The sequence below is a fragment of the Rhinolophus sinicus genome, chromosome 5 (genome assembly GCF_057876585.1).
Source record: "Rhinolophus sinicus isolate RSI-liver-muscle chromosome 5, RSI-T2T, whole genome shotgun sequence".
NCBI classification, from domain to species: domain Eukaryota; kingdom Metazoa; phylum Chordata; class Mammalia; order Chiroptera; family Rhinolophidae; genus Rhinolophus; species Rhinolophus sinicus.
Genome location: NC_142505.1, coordinates 40,707,394 through 40,723,244, shown reverse-complemented (window position 1 = coordinate 40,723,244; position 15,851 = coordinate 40,707,394). Strand labels below are relative to the sequence as shown.

At 47.5% G+C, this 15,851-nt stretch overlaps 1 long non-coding RNA gene across 1 annotated transcript in view; it reads right to left on the bottom strand.

Annotated features, from left to right (window-relative positions):
• Positions 1 to 7,385: 7,385 nt before the first annotated feature.
• Positions 7,386 to 15,851, bottom strand: part of LOC109455410 (uncharacterized) — an 11,042-nt gene continuing 2,576 nt past the window's right edge. The window contains exon 3 of the long non-coding RNA XR_002138636.3: positions 7,386 to 8,639. This is a non-coding gene — a long non-coding RNA (uncharacterized LOC109455410). The remainder of the gene's footprint in view (positions 8,640 to 15,851) is intronic.

The following is a 15,851-nucleotide window of genomic DNA, read 5'->3' as shown; positions in this document are numbered from 1 at the left end:
TCTTTCAATATCATAATGTTCTCAACTGATATCTGGAACTCTGGCAGCCATTTTGTGACCATGAGGGCACAAGCCTGAGATAGAAGGGGATGAGCCTGGGGATGGTAGAGCAGAAAGATAGATACATCTGATTCCTTGACAATGTCATTGAGCCACAAAGAATTAACCAATCCTGAAGCCACCCCACCTCTGGACATCTTGTTATGTGGGATAATAAAACTGACTCACTATTTAAACCACTTCTAGTTGGGGTTTATGTTACTTGTGGCCAAAGCCTCCTAACTGCTATAGAACCTGATATTTCAGACTTGTCATCTGCTACCTCCCAGATCTCATGCTTCCCACCCTTTGCTGTCACTTCTCTTAGCTGTGCATTGACCCCAAATATTGTCACACTCTTTCTGGACTCTACTGTTTTTGCCCCCACTATTCTGTCTGCCAGGAACAGGAAAGCCCTTACCCGTCTCTCCTTTAAAACCCCGCAACTCAATAACATTAGTCTTCCGGGATGTCCTTCCTAACACCTCTGGTTGGGTTGGATGACCCTCCTCTATGCTTTCAGCTCTCCCTTCACAAAATCAACCATCAGGAAGCATGTTGCCCCCTACTGAATTGTGAGATCTTTGGGAAAGGGTGAGTTATGTCCCTAGCACTCAGGAAGGATGCTTCTAGGTCCTTTGTGGGTTTGTCGGGTCCTCATATTGCCTCCAAAGTTATGCTCGTGTATATGTGTTTGTGTGATAGAGTGAGCTGGTTTAAAAGCAGGCTTTGGAGTTCAACAGACCTAGGTCAGAGGCTGAGCTCAAGCACTAACCAGCAGTGTGGCCTCCAACAGCTAACAACCTCTCTGTGTCTCAGTCTCCCACTTGCAAAGTGGAGACAGCAAAACCTAGGGTGTCAATAGCAATGAAATGAGATGAGCCATGTGAACCATTTAACTCAATGCTTGGCACACATTGTTTATAAATACCAGCTCTTAGGATTATTTATTAGTTTGCATTCAATTATTGTTGGGGGAAGGGATTTGAACTTTCATCAAATTCTCAAAGGGGTGGGTCTATGATGTAGGAGAGTCAGGAACCATTGGTTTGGGAGGAAAAGGGGCAGTGTGGGTTAGCCCACTGGGGTGGGGATATCATAAATACATACACCTTGCTTTTGCAAAATCTGCAGTGAGAGTACAGAGGTACTTGGATTCTCTGGGAGGCCAGGGTGCCTGCTGCCTGATCTTGCCATAGTGAGTCCCCGTTTTATCATCTCTCCCTCAAAGCCCTGGGTACCCTTAACCCCAGGGCTCTCCAAACGCCTCCAAACCTGCTGAGAGCAGAGCCAGCAAGTGGGCCTGCGGTAGCCTCTTTTGAGAATGCCCCTCATTACAGCAGAAGGAAGAGGCAGCTGTGACAGAGGGTGGGCAGGGCCTGCAGCCCTTTTATGTCTAGACCCGATGGCTCAGGGAAATCACACATCTAAAGACAGCGTTGGTAATGTAAAGTTTCGGCTTCTTCAGCCCTCTCTGTAGTACTTTACTAGTTGGTCCTCCTAGTAGCCAAGAGAGGGTGGATCAGAACATGAGGCCCCAGTGAGCTGAGGGCAGAGCCAGGAGTAATGCACGCGCACGCCTCTGTGCCCCAAACCCTTGTGGGGTGGTGGGCAGAAGTGCACACTTGATGTCAGGCAAACCAGGATGGGTCCTGGTTCTGCCATTTTCAAGCTACGGTGTTAGGCAAATTGTTCTACTCTCTGCACCCCAGTTTCCTCATTAGTAGGAGGGGATAAATAATCATACCTGAACCCCCACTCCCGTACCTTGAAGAGAAATCATTTCAACAGTCAGCTCTGATCATGTCACTGTCCTGCTGACATCCTTCAGCAACACTCCCAGGCCCTCAGGACAAAGGCCACGTTCCTTGTCCTGTCATTCAAGGCCTTTGGTGAAATGGATACTGCCCATTGCCTGGCTAAAGTTCCACTACCCTCCCTATCCAGTCACACTGTACAGACCAAACTATTTCTCTTCTAGGCCGACACAATACTGCCTCTTTGCCTGGAATTCTTCCTACCTCTCTTTTTGACCAGGAAAATCCCAGCTTCAGACTTAACTCAGGTACCTGTTCCTCCAGGAAGTCTTCTATGACCTCTTCGCTCATTGTATCAGGCAAGTCCTCTGGGCTCCCACCTGTCAGAGCTGGATGGACCTGGCCCCAGAATCCTAGGGTTCATTCATAGCAGCACATCTCAAGATGTGGTCTAGCATCATCTGGAAACTAGGAGAAATATAAATTCTTGGAACCCACCTTCAGTCCTGCTGAATCAGAAACTCTGGGATCGGGACCCAGTGATTTGTGCTGTAAAAAGCCCTCCGGGGAATTTTGATCCTCAAGTTTGAGAACTGTTGGTCTAATGCAGTCCTCTGGAACCACGCGAGATTCCTGCGATTGAAGTGCCTCAATCTCAACTTCCACAGGGTCCCAACTCCAGCACCTATGCAGAAGGGAGAGGCCCCGGGCTAAGCGGTTGGCTCCCCTGGGTGCCTAAAGCTAAAGGAGTTGTTATAGATGAAAATTTTCCTCATCACATCCCCTTCCTGGAAACACTCAACCAATTTCAAATTGTAACTTTCTTTTATTGGCAAAGAAGAAATTTCAGCACCTGTTTCATTTATTTCTCATCAACCTCTTACCCATCCCAATCCAGCTAGGCTGGGCCCTGCTGGGCTTGAGAATCAAACTACCGGTCATCTACCGCTTCAGGAAGATGCTGTAAATTTCATGTGGCTCCTCTCAAACATGCCAAATATTGTCTGGAAAAATACTTCTTTTCTCCTCTTCTCTTGCCCAGCACCCCACCAGTGTGGTTCAGAAAGCAGTGAAGGTCTCAGTAGTCCAAATAGTCCAAATGTTTTCTGAACCAGGTCTCCTCTCATCAGAAAAGTCATGTCCCTCAACTCCCTCCCCCCACTTCTAGAATCTGCTAACCTTTCATTCTAGAAGTTCTTCTCGGTATCTAACCCCAACCCTTTTTTGCTTCAAACCAGCCTATGACATAAAAAGAACAAGTAATTTAAACTCTGTTTTATAGCTCTGGGAACTAACAAAGGGGCAAGCACACCATAGGCACACAATAAGTGTTAGTTTAGAAAATGAGTAAACAGGAAGATTGATAATAACAAAATCTGACAATTGAAAATGAACATTTACTCTGAGGATTATGTTAAGCGTCTCAGATATATTCAAATTCTCAACAACCTAATGAGATAGATCCTAATTTATTCCCATTTTTCATATGGGGAAACTGGGGCTCAGAGAGATTAAGCAATTTGCCTAAGGTCACACAGCAAATATGACAGAAGCAGCATTTGAACCTATGTGAATTACTTGTGTAACTGAGGGCTCACCCCCTGGATAGCCCTTTGAGTGTTGCTTTCTGAGGGGGCAGCTGTTGCAGGAAGCATCTATCTAGCTCCTGGAGATTCATGATCAGTGGGGGCAAGGCTTGAGGCAGAGACAAATGAGCCGGTAATTGTCCTTTGATGAAAGGCTCCTGAAGACTGCTGGGGAGGAGGAGGAGAAAGCCGTCAGGAGCTGAGCACACTGGACGAGATGTCGGCGTCAAAGGCAGTTAAGTGCCAACAGGTCTGAGTAAGAGGCCCTTTTTCCAGCACCAGTCTGAGGCTTCTATTAAAACAAAACTTCAAAACCAACGACAAATCAGTGAAAGACAGCGCTCGCCTCCCCCTGCTGCCAAAACACATGGTTGTTGACTTAATAAGCCTCTTTTTTCCCCCTAAGCCTATAATCATTTTTAATATCTTAAATGTATTCAAGTAATATCGAGCATCATTAAAATTTTATGTAACATACAGATATGTAGAGCAAATATTAGAGCCTCCTTTTATGACTCCAACCTCTCAGCATCCTTCTGAAGAGGGAGACACAGTTCACAGTTTGGAGGTGGTTGGCATTGCCTCCCTGAGCATTGCCAGTGAGGATGAGGAAGGGAGTAGCCGAGGTGATGAGACGAGTGTGTTACCACGTGGCCATCGCCTCATGATCGTCCTTGTGGGCTGCTCACATGGCGTGTCCCTTCATACAGTACATCTCCAGATGGGTGCGTCCTGGGAGGAATCTGGACTCTCAGATCTCCACGTCCCACACACTGAGGGGTGATGTTTCAAATATGGAAGTGGGGCAGTGTTTTTAAAATGTAGATTTTTAGTATTATTCAGGTATGGTGAGGCCAACAGATGGAGGCAGAGATAATTGCCATTGAAAAGATAGTTTGTTACTCACAGTTCCATGCAGGGCCACAAGGGGAAGCACCAGGGAACTGGATCTGACCTCTGGCTTCTGTGCTGAGAAGGAACGCAGAGGGCAAAGATGCCAAGGTGCTTGGCACATAGTGAACCCTTAATGAGTGTCAACTGAAAGGACACATGTTGAGTATTCACAAATAAATACAAATTCCAACAGTAGTTGCCTCTGCATTTGCACATTTGCATATATTCACACGCACACACAATCTCTCACATTTTTTCGTATTGTTTTACATAAATGCATTGTCACTCTACTCTGCTCATTGTCCTAAGACTTTTCTAATACCACAACATGACATGGCACTGTCCTCATATTGGCCATGAGAGCTCTCCCCTGTTCCTTTTAAAGGAGTGTTACATGGATGCATCATAATTCATTTGTTATTTTCAGTGCTTCCCAATTACGAACAATACTGTAATGAGGAGTCTTGCTCCTGTCTTTGTGCAGACGTGAGAGTTTTTGTGGGACAGAACACCTAGAAGTGAAATTACTAGGACAAAGGGCATGGGCAGTTAAAATTTTTGTAAATACTGCCAATTACTCTACTAAAGGCTGTACCCAATTTATACTCCCCCCTACAGTACATGAGATTTGAGAGTACTTATTTCCCTACATAATTTCTAACACTGGATATTATTAGTCTATAATATTTTTTAAATTAGCCTATTCCTAAAATACACTCTATTTGATTCCAAAAGCTATTTGAAGCAGTTTTTACTCCAAAGCCCATGAAGGAAGCATCCTAAAATCGTGGTTAAATTGTGGGGACTCTAGAGTCAGACTACTTAGGTTCAAATCCCAGCAGCAATACTTAAAGGCTGTGTGACCATGGCAAGTTTCTTAACCTCTCTGTGCATTGGTATCTTTGTAGTAGAATGAGACTAATAAGGTGGTGGTGTATGGGAGCGATCAAAGTGTGCCTCTGAGGTTTCCAAGGATGGGTAGTGTCATTGACTCGCTCAGCTGCTGTGATCTGAAGGAAGAAACATTAGCATGAAGACTAGGTACCCACAGGCTGTTCCCAGCCAGCCACTGAGGGATTGAGAGCAACAGGCCCTTTCCTGTAAGACAGAACTCTCCTTGGGCCTCATCTTACAGCTTTCATTTCCTTCTTTGACTTTCTTGCCTCCCTTTTATAAGGATCCTTACAATGACATTTAGGGTCCACCTGGATAATCTCCCATCTCCAGATCCTCAACTTAATCACAACTGCAAAGTCCCTTTTGCCATATAAGGTAACAGGAACAGGTCCTGGGGATTGAGTCATGGGCATTTCGGGAGCCATTATCAGCCTGCCACACTACCCACCTTCTCTCTTTGCTTCGCCCAGGGCTCAGACCGGCATGACACTCTCGTGACTCTCTCAGTTGCCTCCAGATAAAGTACAGGATACCAGTTAAATGTGAATGTCGGGTAAACAGCTAATAATTTTTTAACATAAGTATGCATGGGACATATTACACAGGACATACTTATACTAAAAAAGTATTCATTGTTTATCTAACATTCAAATTTAACTAGGTGTCCTGTGTTTTTGTTCGCTAAATCTGCTGACTTTACTGTGGCTCCTTCTCCATTTTCCTTCACAGGTATTTTCCCCAATAAATCTCTGTCATGTCTAATCCCATACTGGTGTCGACTTCTCAGAGGACCCCAACTTTCACATGGTGAGAATGAAATGAGAAAACACACAGAAAGATCACAGAACAGCGTCTGGTCCCCAGGAAGCAAACATTTGCTCTTAGCAGGTAGGCATGGCCAAAAATTACCAACTGAAGTGTGAGCCAAGGTCTGTCTAACTCCCCAGCCTGTGCATCATAACCTCCTACCCCCACCCCTACACTTAGTAGGTGCTCAAAACACATTTCATGAGAGATATGTGTATTGTTTGCATGCTTACTGACTTTCTGGAGGACACCAAGGATGGATGGTTGCTGTGGAGAAGAATGAAACGGGGATGAACTTTTTGCTAAATGACCTTGCATACCTTTTGAATTTGTACCAGATAAATGTTATTACCTGTAATAAAACTGTAACATTTTAAAACGCTTTTTAAATTGAATAAAATTCATTGCAGTTTTTATATTTTGGAGGCCCAAACTGTGCAGGAGGCCTGAGTTGGAGCCCACTGTGCTGACTGAGGCCCCACGTCACCTGAGAGTAACTGGCTTGGAGGCAGCAAGGGTCCCCACTATCTCCTATGTTCCTGAAGGCACTTTTGCAAGGCCAAGTTCCTACATCAATGCTAAACCATAACTTTTGATGCTGAATGACTGAGGATCTCCCCAATCATTCCACTGAAGTGCTCTTGACCCACCTAGGTTCTTCTTTGGGAGGCCAGGAGATTGGTGTGGAGACAGGGAGTACCTCCCACCTTCCCTCACATTTCCCCCACTAGCACAGGAGGAGGAGGAGGCAGGGCTTGTGTCAGGGAGTTGGAATCACAGAACCTCAGCATTCAAACATCCTTAAAGGTCAGGGTTGGGTAAAATTCTCCCCAACCTCCCTGACATGTTTCCTCAGTCTATGCTTGCATACCTCCAGGGATGGAGACCTCACTCCTTCAGGAACAGCCTTACCAACCAGCACAGCTCTGCCAGGAAGAAAGCGTTTGCTCTCTGAGCTAAGACCTGCTGCCCTGGGACGGCTCTGTGATGTCCTTGGGGGTCCTTGCTCTGTCCTCTGGGCCCCCAGACCATGTGAGCTTGCTGCAGAGTTGCCCCCAGGGTGCCTCCTCTGACTCCTCAGTGTTGGCGACTTCCTGGCCTCCTACCTGCCCTGGGCGTGCTTAGCCTGGCTCTCTTGCAGGCCCCAGCACCTAGGGATGGGGTGGACAGCCAACATGTCTTCAGAAAGCACCTGATGGGCCAGACCTCAGAGGAAAAGTTGTTTTCTGGGCCTGCCCTGGCTGAGGCCTGAGGAAGCCTGAGCATCTCACACTGAGGCCAGTGGGTCTTCAGTGACCCAAGCACTGGGTGCCCCCACCCCAGGTCTGTACCTCTCCTGCTTGAACAGGGTTGGATACTCTCAGCCAAAGTTAGAGTGCTGGCACTGGCGTCTTTAGCTGGGACACTTCCTTCTGTTAACCTATTCTTTCTTTTAAAAAATGATTTATTTTTTAAAGTGAGAAAAAGATCTGTGAGATCTAGAGGTAGCTGCGTTTACTAGTTCCTTGTGTATCCCCCTAGAGATAGTCAAAGCATGTTCAGCATACACATGCTGTCCTTGGCTTGGGAGACCATCCTTTGCCCCTCTTTGTGTGCAAACCCAGAAGGCAATCTCTATTCCCTGATCCCACCCTTGGGTGGCCCCTCTCTGCTCCCTCCCACGAGTGATGAATGTACCCCTGGCTCTGCACAGAATGATTCTGATGGTACCTGCATCTCAGTTTTAACAATTTAGCATTTATTTAAATGCATATTAAAGAAAACAAATACATCCAAACTATAATTTCATATGTGCCTAGAATAGGGTTAATATTTAAAAGTGAGTTGTGTTCAAGGTAAATAATAGGCAGTTTGTAGCTAAGGCGAAATTGTACAGGAGGTACAGGGACAACTCAGAAGCTTGGAAATGCTGCTGCCGCCTGTAAGAGGTGAATCGAGAATGGGAGACTGGTGCTTGGCGCCTGGAATGAGCCCACCAGCGGCTGGTAGAGGAAGGCAGAGGCTCTGGGGCTGTGATTCTCAATCTTGGCTGAACATCAGGATCACATGGGCAGCGTTAAAAATCCTGTCTAGGCTGCGTTCCACATCAATCTAAGGGTATGCGACCCGCGTAAGTCCCACCAGGGACAGGTAAGTGCTCCCAGAGCTCCCCTGAGCCTCTCCCTAGACAAACGTTGGGCGCCCCCTGCTGGCAGGAGGAGCCGCATGCTCCCACTCTGGTGGGATTTGCTGTGGGACTCAGGGTCTCAGCTAAACGGGGGAAGAGGTTGGCCGTTTATATAAGCTCTGGTCCACTCAGGCTTCATATTAACTGTTAGCAAGAGGAAGCTATTTAAAGCAGGCGGCTGAGGGGCACGTGGGAGGCCACTAGTTGTGGCGCAAGGGCTCAGGACGCAGGCAGAAGACCATGCCTGATCCTTAAAGTGCCATCCAGGCCAAACCAAATTAGGAGCGGAAGGCAGCGGCCAAACAACAGGGGGGCGTGGAGGAGACTCTAATTAAAATGCTTAATGCACTTGGTGATATTCCTATTTTTCTCCCAGCTAATGTTTTACTCACCCCCGTGCGTTGGTCTTCTGCTCATGAAGTTGATGGTCATTCGTAATTCGTCAGTGTTTTCATTCAGCAAATAATCCTGGGCCAGGACCTATGTAGGGCACTGGGGGATAATACCAAAAATAATAACAGCTCACATTTAATGAGCGCTGACCCTGTGTCAGGTACTGTTCTATGCGCTTTGCATATATTAACTTATTTAATCATCACACTGTCCTTTGAGAAGTGTCCTTATTTATTACTCCCACTTGACAGGTGAGGAAACTGATGCACAGAGAGGTTAAATAACTTGCTCAAGTTCTCATAGTTAGGACATGGCTGGTACATGACTAAGACAGTACTCCTTCCTTCGAGAAGCTCATAGTCTAGTGGGACGACAGAGCTGGGAAACATATGTATACATATACATATACATATAATTGGGGACTCACAAGGGAGGAAGTGCCCCTTCTGTCCGGGAGGGGCAAGGGAGGACAGATAGCGCACTTGGGGTCCTGAATTTAGGGTTCACAGTTCCAAGAAATAATCAGTGTGTTTTCCGGGCAAGGGAAGGAGTCCTGCGTGTTCTCTGTGTTTGCCCCACCACGAGGAGGGTGGAGGGAGGCTGGCAGAGGACTGAAGGCACCTGTGTTTGGCCCCTGCCCTGGTCCTCACATCAGCTTGTTCAAGAGGAACAGCTGGTTTTCCAGGTGACCTGTGCCCAGCCTGGGCCCTGTCCCAGCCACTCCCTTAGTGAGAATGTGAGAAAGCCTTTCATTCGAAGGACTGAGGCTTCCTGTGCTGGCTCCACAAGTCACTTAACCTTCTCAGAGCCTCAGCTCCCTGATGTGCAAATCGGTGACTGACACCCATCTTGCAGGGTCATCATCTTATTCAGGATGTAGCAGGGTATTTAGTGGTAGATTGAGCACAAAAATGGCCATAGTCTCTATCTGCTATAGGCTGAATTTTGTTCTCCCAAAATTCATGTTGAAATTCTAAGCCCTGGGACCTCAGAATGTGACTGTATTTGGAGATAGAGTCTTTAAAGAGGTAAGTAAATTAAAATGAGATCATTAGGGTGGGCCCTAACCCAATATTATATCTTTCTGAGAAGAGAAAATTTGGACATAGATATGCACAGAGGGAAGACCATGTGAAGACACAGGGAGAAGACGGCCATCTGCAAGCCAAGAAGAGAGGCCTCAGAAGAAACCAACCCTGCAGACACCTTGATCTTGGATTTTCAGCCTCCAGAACTGTGAGGAAATAAATTTCTATTGTTTAAGTCAGTCAGTCTGTGGTACTTTGTTACGGAAGCCTGCAAGCTGATACCTCCCCCTTTGTGGTTTCTCCTAGAAAGAGGTGGTGGTTCTAGTTCTCCACCCTTGGATTTACGCTGGTCTTGTGACTTGCTTTGGCTGATAGGAGGCTACACCTTCATTGGCAAGAAGCCGTCACACAGCCTCTCCCAGATGCAGGGAGGGCTGGGAACTGTTGTCCTTAGGCGTCAAAAGATCATGAATGCTTCTGCTTGCTTTCTTTTTGTGAACAAACCTGGGTTGGCCTGCTGGAAGATGAGAGACCACATGGAGGAGCTCATTTATCCTAGTCAAAGCCATTCTAGACCAGTCAACTACCAAACATGTGAGAGAGTGAGACAGAGAGATGAGAGAGAGAGAGAGAGAGAGAGAGAGAGAGAGAGAGAGAGAGAGAGAGAGAAAGCAGAGAAGCTGAGGCCATGAGATTTCCACCACTATCTTTTCCAATGCAGGGGAGCACCTCCGTGGGCTGAGGTACACATGGTGACTACCTGGGGTGGAAGTATCCGCCCCTTCTTACACCAGCCTGCTAAAGTTGGGGACTTGACAGCCTGGCAGAGGCTCAGCCTGAGGTGTTTTTGCACAGAGTGTCGACATTGTCTGAGAAACGATCTGAGGCAGAGACGGCCAGCTGTGCACCGGAGACATGTGCTTCTCCTGTGTGGTGTGGAGATGTTGTGGGATATAGCTGCCCAGCCAGGGACAACAGTTCCCAGCCCTCCCTGCTTCTGGGAGAGGCTGTGTGACGGCTTCTTGCCAATGAAGGTGTGAGAAAGTGAGGTCCAGGCTCAGGCGGTTGAAAGGAAACGGACTCTCTCTATTCTCTTTCCTTCCATTTCCTGGCTGGACATCAACTCCTGAACGACCTTGGAGGCGGTGCGCTGAAGATGACAGTGGCTTTATTGTTCTGCAATCGCCAAGGGAATGAATGACTGCACAGAGAGGGCTCCAGCTCCCCCTCCACCCATCGACCAGGGACACCTGCCTAGCCATTACGTGTTATGTTATGGCACCAAAATCTTGGGGTTGGTTTGTTACAGCAAGTAGCATTATCTTATTTAATATCATATCCGTGGCTTAATAAGGATAACAACAACAGCTGACCTTGACTGATTGCCTACTGTACATCAGAAACCATGTGACTTGTGTTAGATGCACAATCTCAAACTTCACTACAACTCTGCGAGGTATGGACTATTATCGTCCCCATTCTATATGGAGGCTGAGAAGCTTGCCCAAAATCACACATTCCTTCAGGGAGTCCTTCAAAAACATTTATTGAGGGCCTATTATGTATCAGCACCATTTGAGGCTGAGGATACAGCAGCAAACGTGAAAAGTTTCCACCTTCGTGCAGCTGGCATCCCAGTGGAAGGGAGGCAATCAACAAACATGTGCACATGTGCAGAAGGAATGAGGAACATGAATGCAGGGCCCAGGCACAGAGGTAAAGGGGTGGGGTGCCGGTGAACAGCTAGGAACAAGGTGAGGCAAATGGGGCTCTGAGAGTACAAAACGGAGCCGGTGCTTGCACAGTCCTAAGGGTGAGCACCTCTTTAAATTTTGCACCCCAGGTGCCTCGCTTACCTCTCCTGGTTCCAGCTCTGGCCGGGGATGTGCTATTTTGATAGCGTGGTCAGGATGAGGTGATGTTTGCGCAGAGGCCTGAGGAGGTGAGGGAGAGAGGCATTTAGGAATCTGGGAGAAGAGTGTTCTGGGCACGGGACCAGCAGATGCTGGAGGTGGACCATGCTCTGCCTGCGACAGCAGGAGCAGGAAGCCATTGTGCCTGCATACCAGGGCCCCGTGGGAAGGTTGTGAGAGATAAGTCTGAGGGGTACCCGGGCCAGGTCAGGAAGGTCCCTGTGGGCTAATATGAGGACTTTGGGGGGAGCCACAGGAGGGTGCTGAGCAGAGGAGGGACGTGGCCTGACTTTGATCCAGTAGGACTCCTCTGTCTGCATGGGAGGCAGAGGCTGTGAGGGTGGGGTGGGGGCAAGAGAAGCGGCAGCGAGAGCAGGGAGGGGGCGACTGCAGTCATCCACGTGAGAGATGGTGGGGTAACAGCGAGGTGAGGAGAAGTGGGCATATTTTAGATCCATTTCAAAGCAAAAGCCGACAAGACTTGCTGATGGATTAGAAGTAAGGTGTGAGAGAAAGAGAGGGGTCAAAGACGACCTCAAGGTTTTTGATTGGTGCACCTGGTTGAATGGAGGAGCCCTTTACTCCAATGGAAGGGCTGTGAGAAAAGCAGGTTTGGGAGTCGAGTCCCCCAGAGAAAAGAACCCATGAGCTCTGTTGAAGGCACAAGGCCAGGTGGGAACACGGCCATGTGCCATGCCATCTGAGCTCCGGACCTCATTGGCCTCTCAGTTGAGCCCCTGCAAGAGAAGGGGGTGCTCAACTCATCAGTGCAGGGGCTTCGTAGGGGGAACTGACTCTCACTCCAGGCAGCTGGGGTGCTCACCTTCCTCTGCAGGAGGGAGTCTCAGAAGGCAGCAAACAAGAACCAGGAAAACCAAGTTGGCTTTGAAAACCTGGGATCTTACATGACCAAATGGCGCCCCCTGGTGGCTGGGTAGGCTTTTTGCAGCCCTCTGTTCACCCTGTGTACCTACTCCACAGAGTAAACAGTCCATTGTGACAATTGAGATCTCCTTCCAAGGCCAGCTCCACTCCCCAGAGGCAACGACTGAGTCTGTGTTTCCTTCCAGACATTCAACAAACATCCTTTCAACTGATTCTTACTAAGGGTTTACTACGTATGACAAGCACACAGTATTTTTGTCTTCTGTACCTCTTCTCAACACAGAAGCCAGAGGTCAGATCCGGTTCCTTCCCTACTCCCAACTCTCCCTTGAGGACCCCGCCAACTCAGAGTAAAGGCCAAAGTCCCTACAATAGCCATGACCTGCCCTCTCCCCTTGAGCTCTCAGACCTTCCTATAACTCCCTCCCTTGCTCCCTCTGTTCCAGCCACATTACCTTTTTTTATTGTAGTAAAATGGACACAATATAATATTTACCATTTTAACCATTCACAAGTGTACAGTTCAGTGGCATTAAATACATTCACAATGTAATGTAAACGGCACCACTATCTATACCCAAAACTCTTCCCTCAGCCCCCCACAAATCTCTGCATCTATTCAACACCAACTCCCACTCCTCCCCTCCCCCCAGACCCTGGTAATCTTTACTCAACTTTCTGTCCCTATGAACTTGCCTCTTCTAGATACTTCATGTAAGTGGAATCATACAGTAGTTGTCCTTCTGTGTCTGGCTTATTTTGCTAAGCAGAATGAAAAAGGTCAAACCATACTGTAGCATATATCACGTCATTCCCTTTTACGGCCGAATAATATTTTATTATACGGATAGATCACATTTTGTTTATCCAGTCACCCATTAATGGGCACTTGGGTTGTTCCTACATTTTGGCTATTGTGAATAATGTCGCTATGAGCATGCGTGTTGACCTCATGACTTTTACTTTAACCTGCCAGGCACGCCCTGCCTTAGGGACTTTGCACTGGCTGTTCCCTCTGCATGGAAGTTCTTCCCCAAGAGATCCACATGGCTCATTCCTCACTGCCTTCAGGTCTTTGTTCAAATGGTGCCTTCTCAGTGACCCCCCTACTAAAGACTGCGACCTGGCACTTCCCATCCCCTTTACTCAATTTTTTCTTTTTTCTATCCACTTATCACTTTCTAATGTACTATAAAATATACTTCTTGGGTATAGTTATTGTTTAGTGGCTGTGTCGCTCCACTAGAATATCAGCTTCATGAGGTCAAGAACTGCTGTCTGGTTTAGCTCAGGCACCCATGTAGCAAGGTGCTCAATACATAGGTTGTTGAATGAAAAAAATCACAGGCCTAAGTCAATTTCTGAGTTAAACTGGAGTCACAAGACTAAGGTGTTAGATGTTCTACACATCAAACTCTTCAATATCTTAAATACTTAAAATACCACATGTACACAGATTATTTCAAATCTGTGTTTGAATTGGGGTTAACTTCTCAACTGACTGGGCGTACATATCTCCAGAGATTTAGCTCAGAGGAATGAGTTCTGAAGCTGCAGACAACCAGTGTGATTTTCTTCTCACAACCTGAGGACCATGCTGAGCCCTTTACTCTCGTCCCTGGCCCTGGGACCCTCTTGGAGGTATGTACAGCACAGTCAGTCGAGGGGGTGAGTGGGAGCAGAAATCCAGTTTGTGACCCACTCACTAGGCACAGGGCTTGAGTTCTGGCACAGGGCTGCATCCGTGGAAGCAAGAGGGGCCTCTTTCCCATTCACAAAGGCCCCAATAGGCCGGCAGTGGCCCTGTTTTGTCAAAGGAGATGCCAGCCCATAACCTGAAAATTGGGTGTCCTTGCAGTTCACATGTTAATACCATATTTTCTACTTTACAAGTCTGTTGAGACTGCTGCTCCCCACCAACCTCCCCCACGAAATTCAATGAATGTGCGAGTAGTTATTATTTGATTCTGTTCTGACTTCCCATCTGGCAGGGCCATGACTCTCAAAGATATTTCCATGATACCAGATAGGATCCTCGCATCTCCAATGGCAGTGTCTGACTCAGCATGACACCACTGCCAAAGCATTTAAATGACACCTCCCTTCCTTTTTCTTTAACAAACATTCACATAGTCCCTCCTATGTGCCAGGCCCTGTTCCAGCACTGTATTAACCGATTGAATCCTCCAACCTAGGAGGTAGATGCTATTATTCTCCCATTTTACAGATGAGGAAACTAAAGCTCAGAGAATTTCAGTGACTCAACTGGGACCTCACAGCTATGGGGCTGGGATACAAAGCCCAGTTGACTGGCTCTGGAATCGGTGCTTATAACAGTTAAGACTGGCTACCTCTTAACTTTTTCTTGTCCTCCTTTTCTCCCTCTTTCCCTACTTGCTTCTTTCCCTCTCTTCCCTTTCCTTCTCTCTTTCTCTCTTTTCTTTCGTCCGTTCTCTGCTTCCTTCCTGACCCTGAGCAGCTGCCACCTGCTTCCCCTGGTCACCACCCAGCCTGGCACACCCTTTGCCAATTCTCCAAACCAGGCCCTGCCCTCCTGTGACCCTGTCAGTCCTTTGGTCATTACTCTGTTTTCCCTGCGCCAGCAGATGGGGTGTGCCAACCTCTGTCCCCTCAACCTACCCGCTCATGACCACAGCAGCAGTTGGCAGAGGCCTGGGCCAGCCTGGAGGGAAGCTGGATCTTGGGGGAGTTACATGCCGTACCGCACGCCTTCCCCTGACATACGCTTACCGACATTATGATTTCCCTCTCCTGCACGGGGATTTTAATGTCATGCCAAGACATCTTGCGCTGCTTGAGATGAACTTAAACAATAAGGGGTCAGAAAGAGAGAGAGAGAGACAGAAACGGAGACAGAACTCTAGGACAGAAGGCAAAGGTGAAGAAGCCATTGTCTGAGACTCTACCATTAGATGGGGCTCGCTGTAGGGCTGGGAAGACGTGGTGCCTTAATAGCATCACTCTAAGTGTGAATGAATTTTTCTGTTTCTCAAAGGACACATGTTCTTCCCCATGACCATGCTTTTGCATATGCTGTTCCCCAGGCCTGGCAAGTGCTTCTTGATCGTCTCTACTTGAGGGCTCTGTTCATGTGTTGCTGCCTCTGGGAAACTTTCCCTGAATTCCCACAGGGGGTTTCATCAGGCAGAACATCTGCACACATGCGCACACTTCTCTTTCTCTCTCTTTTCTTCCTTTCTCCTTCTTATTCTTATTATTATTTTTTTAACTAATTGGATTATGTTCCCTGCCAGCTCCCTGAGGCCTCCTTGAAGACTGAGACTGTCATGCATGATTCTCTTCACTTCCTCTATCTCTGTGCCTGGTACATGGTTGGTCCCCGGAAAATGCTGAGAGATGCAGAAAAGCTCAGAGATCAGGCCTTCACAAAGGAAGGAAAAGTGGGGGTTGTGAAAGTCTCAAGACAAGATGACTCTGGGTTCAGTACTTAACAGCTGTGTGAT